Source organism: Gadus morhua, chromosome 14 (assembly GCF_902167405.1).
Source record: "Gadus morhua chromosome 14, gadMor3.0, whole genome shotgun sequence".
Taxonomy (NCBI): Eukaryota; Metazoa; Chordata; class Actinopteri; order Gadiformes; family Gadidae; genus Gadus; species Gadus morhua.
Genome location: NC_044061.1, coordinates 5,427,391 through 5,432,390, shown reverse-complemented (window position 1 = coordinate 5,432,390; position 5,000 = coordinate 5,427,391). Strand labels below are relative to the sequence as shown.

The 5,000-nt window shown below is 45.0% G+C and overlaps 1 protein-coding gene across 1 annotated transcript in view; it reads right to left on the bottom strand.

Moving 5' to 3' along the window:
- LOC115558518 (cell surface A33 antigen) overlaps window positions 1–48 on the bottom strand; it is a 6,847-nt gene extending 6,799 nt beyond the window's left edge. The window contains exon 1 of the mRNA XM_030376718.1: window positions 1–48. This exon is cut by the window's left edge and continues 149 nt beyond it. The gene's annotated coding sequence lies outside the window, so the exon portion shown is untranslated.
- Window positions 49–5,000: the final 4,952 nt, after the last annotated feature.

Genomic DNA, 5,000 nt, shown 5'->3' with positions numbered 1-5,000 from the left:
GTCTCTGTCTTCTCCTGTCAACGTAATGTCATCGCCACCCTCAGCCAATCACAGAGCGGGTTTTCACCAGTCGAGCATTCTTTAAAGGGCCTACCTCCTCTGGTCATGTTGAAGCTTGTAACATGTTTCATGTATGGGGGAGGGGGGGTGGTTTGTTCCCATCTCACACACAAATCTACCATTCAACCATCACAACGACTTTCATGCCAAACAAATGTGTGTTTTTTTTGTTTTTATTGTCAAACGCTACAGGACACAGACACTCAAGGCTAGAGATCCCAATGCATTAGGCGTGATGGTATTGGTTTTGGTCTACGCAGAGAGCAGACATTTTGAAGTAACCAAACGGGAGAGACGTTTGTTCCAGTCAAACTGGTTTGACTGGAAACCAAAGAACGACAGCTCTCACACACAAACAATCCCTTGGTGTTGGTGTGTGTGTGTGTGTGTGTGTGCGGTTGGGAGTGTGCGTGGGTTTTGTATTTGTGTATGGGAGTGTGGGACACTCCCATGATTCAAAGAGAGGGAGAGGGCGAGAGCAGCCTTGGTAGGCTACGCGCTTTTTGCATTTGACAGTGTGTTGGGTCATTCTCTTCGGCGGGCCACACATTGAGCATTAAACTTCATTCAGTATTATGGGCCTCTTCTTCAATAAGTATTGGTTCTTTACCAGCGTAGCGTTGGGTGGAGTATTGCACTGGGTTCTGATTGAAAGTCTCTCTGTCAAACACTTGTAGCGACCAACACTACTAACCACAAATACGACTAACATCGAACACGCACAACCTGTGAACGCCCTACGGGGGTTTGACTGAGTGGGTGTGCGCAGGTGATTTTGAACTGAGATGGGAAGGCTGAGAGGTTTCCTGTAACGGCTGTGTGCTCAGTAGAAGGATTTCTGTACTTACAAATGTACTTATTGTAAGTCACTTTGGATACAAGCATTTACTGAATGCCTTACATGTAAATGTGGATGATTGCATTACAATTCAGTCGCCTTAATATTAAATGAAAGACAACAGGCAGGAGGATGTTATTCATAATCATACACATGTGACCGGCCCTGAGGTGGAACCCAATGTTCTGCAGTTTAAATTGTTATTATTTATAGGGCAATCAGAGTCATACCACACACACACACACACACACACACACACACACACACACACACACACACACACACACGTCACACACACACACACACACACACACACACACACACACACACACACACACACACACACACACACACACACACACACACACACACACACACACACACAAACTAAGCTTCTCTGAAACCAAACACTTAAATCCTGGACGTTTCCACTTCCAAAAATGTATGGAAAAATATACATGGAAAAACTCTGAGAGGTTAATTTAAAATTGTTTTATAGTAGCTCTCTTAAATCTGCTTGAGTTATTTTTTTTAACTCACCAGGCCATTGTGACTTAAGATAAAAACGTCTAGATGAGGAAATGTAGATGTGGTGCAAATGTATTTCCTCTTTCTCTTCGCCCTTTGTTTCAGTTACGGGCAAAGTGGGCAGCTGCCCGGGGCGTCATTATTTCATGACACATGGGGGGTGGCACGAGCACTCCAAAAGAATATATATATCTGCACCGCAAAACGCTTTTCTTTGATCATATCACTGTGTGGGGAATTGGTATCCTGGGTAGCCCCGCCCATTCTTCCGGCGAATTGAGTTCGCCCTGCACAAGGGTCTGGAGAAGAGCAATACATTTCTTTCTGCCTCCTATACGTTTTTGCGGGAGCCAATCACAAAGCTGGCTTTTCCCCTTGGCGCGCTATTGGTTGGTTTAACACAATGACGATAGGAAAGCGACGGCAATCAGCCAATAGCGTACAGAGTCAGTTGAGCTATGCCCGTTGATCACGCCTCTTGTGCTGAATATAATGACGGCAGCTACCCCAGACAGCTTGGTCTGGTAATAGCCAGGCTAGAGAAATTCGGATATTGGCGCCCCTCCGGCCAATCCCATTGCAGACACAAATCGGCGTTCTCGTTTACGCTTCTTCTTCGTCGCCTTTCTTGCTGAACTGTATTCAAATGTCAAAGTATTACCACTCCTTAATCCGTAATCCGACTCTGTAACTATGGAGACCCCTCGAGCATTCAAAGTTTTCCGTCGGGATGTCGGATACGCAATGCAATTCGCCGACCAATCGATCTTATATGTTGACCACAAACCATGCCACTAGTGTTGTAATTAAACTTCCATAGCTCTTCAAATCGTCTTTGGGTTTTATTGGTCTTTAATGTGCAAAGTAAACAATGTACACAGTAAATAAGGTGCAAAGTCATACCGGAGAAGTGATTTCCGGAAATGATTTTGTTAGAGGACCAATCACAGCGCTTGCAATCTCCGTTGCATCGACGGAAGGTTAAAAAGTATTGGATGCGCAGGTAAGCTACGGAGAGGTTCTCCGACCATGGACCTATTAAAGAAGTCTCCGACAGGCTCTCCGGCTACGGAGAGCATAGTATGCCTTGCCACTATGCTACCCAGTATTCCTTTCGAAACACTTTGTGATTGGTCGATGGAACGCTACCAGGAAGGCCCGGTGGGCGTTCTTGTGTCATGACGGAAACGCCCAGGCCTGCAGCTGGACCCTTCTCCCTCCGGCTGTAGGCGCCCCTGCTTGCTGAGAAGGTGCCGTGCACAGAAGCTGTGTGAGAAGGGGAAAGGGGAGGTGGGCGCGGGGGACAGTTCGCCTCTGCGTCTTCCCAAATGGAACAGGGCGCTCGGAGGGGGTCTTGCCCGGGATGTAGTTCAATGTAGATGTGTGTGTGTCCGTGTGGATGTGTGTGTGTGTGCGCATTGTGCATGTGTTTCTTTTGTGTTTGTCCGTGTCTAAGTGTGTGTTTGTGTGTGCATGCATGCCTGCCTGCATGTGTGTGTGTGTGTGTGTGTGTGTGTGTGTGCATGCCTGACTGCATGCGTGTGTGTGTGCGTGCCTGCGTGCATGCATTCCTGTGTGTGTGTGTGTATTTTGTCTAATAACACTCCTTAGTCCCCTGTGTGAGGCTAACAGTGAGCTGAAGCGATGTAGCACGTAGCAGGTGATGCTAACCATGGCAGGGGGTGTATGGTCAGAGGTTCAGCTTGGTGGGACCAATACAGAGCTATCATCACTGGGGTTAGAAATGAGAAATTAGCCGGATCCAAACAGGCCACTTTTCCACTGGTCCCCAGAACATTGTGTGTTAAAACGGAAGCTTGAACATACAGGCTATTGTAGTTTCATATTTGCTAGTGTTTCAGTTCTCTATTTAATCTATCTTTACATATATTTAATCTGCTATGCTTGTTGAGCACCTCTTTTGCAAGAGAGACCTGATGGCTAACAGACCTACAGACAAGAAATTGCATAAAATGAAACCAGCAGAAAGTGGTAGAAACAGGTGTAATGATGGAGGATGTTATGATAGTGGATAGGAAACACGCGTGCAAACCAGAGACAATACTGATTATACCGGGTGATTCTATCGGGCGATTCTACCATGGGTCATTAATGTGCTGACCGACTGGCACTGACTTCATGCGATACAGTATTATGGATCTGGATTATTGATGGCTCCAGAAATGCCACGTCCTTATTGTCTCACTTTGCTGCCTCCTGCCATTCCATTGGTTCTGCCAGCAAACACTTATATCATGGATTAAATCATTCATTTCATGTAACCGTAGTAGGCTAGTTTGGATCTAGGTGGACACACCCACTAGTGATGTCAGACACACCCACTAGTGATGTCATATGGGGCAGATTTTCGAAACGGCTTGTAAGGCTTATCACACTTACACCTGGTGGTATAATATGTCCCCTTGAAAGCATGAAATGCAGATGCCAGATGCAGAATACCAACATTTGACAGCAGGGGGGGGGGGGGGGGATGGGATAAATCCAGCCCAGCCCACTTATCTTCACAGAGTGTGTGTGGGATATGGACGCGGTCGATGGGCGCGTTTTCTGTTAGCGCCAGGGTACTTGAGTATAATCTGGTTTTCACGTCAAATTCAAATACGAATATAAACAAGCAAACTGTTAAAACAGGCACCTTTTCATTGCATTCCAATTTCCATTGAAAATTTAGTGGAACAAAATATAACAATTTCCTCATTTTGGGTTGGTGCATTAACCATTTTCCATCTTCCCTTGCAGACCACATATGACTGAAAACGATGGAGAAGTCATTGGCAAAAATCAACAACATTTGAAGCTACTATTTTCAGGGTCCAGTATGAACCTGTTCAGCCTGTCGCACGTCTGAAAGCTTATGAATCCCCTAATTTTACCAATCCATACCGCTAGCTAGCTGTTAGCATGGGGTACTGCTCAAGCTACCTACTACAATGGCGCAGTTGCTCAAAACAAGCGGGGCAACCAATTAATGAGTTGAAATCGTTGTCTCAAACGAGATCGTCAATGAGTGACTCAATATGAGACAGCCTGGCAGGTACAAATGCTTTATGAATTAATGGGGGTATTATTTGTTTATCAACACGGCGGATGCGCACGCAGAAAGATGGCAAAAATAACATTTGTTTGAACGGTTGCCATGGTTATCCCTGTGTGGTTAGTTTGCAGTTGCGTGTTAATTAGCGATTTTGTCAGTTTACTGTTAAATTAAACTGTAATCTGAAAATGCGGTTATATGCTACAGACCCTATAGTATCTGTGGTATGAAGGCTGGGACGAATTTCGAATTATAAATATGTACATTTTATGTTGAAAGTATACTATAGACCGTCGAGATTTCCATTGAAACAAATGGCGAGGTGATTATTCTTCAAAACGAGAGCTGGTAAATTGTGAAAAATGAATTAAACTGTAATCAGACAAGGCGGTTATACTATAGACCCTAGAGTATCTGTGGTATAAAGGCTGGGATGAATTTCGAATTATAAATAATATGTACAATCCATAACGTTAGAGCTCTGGCTCGTAGCTCAGCGGACTAGAATACCTCCCGTTG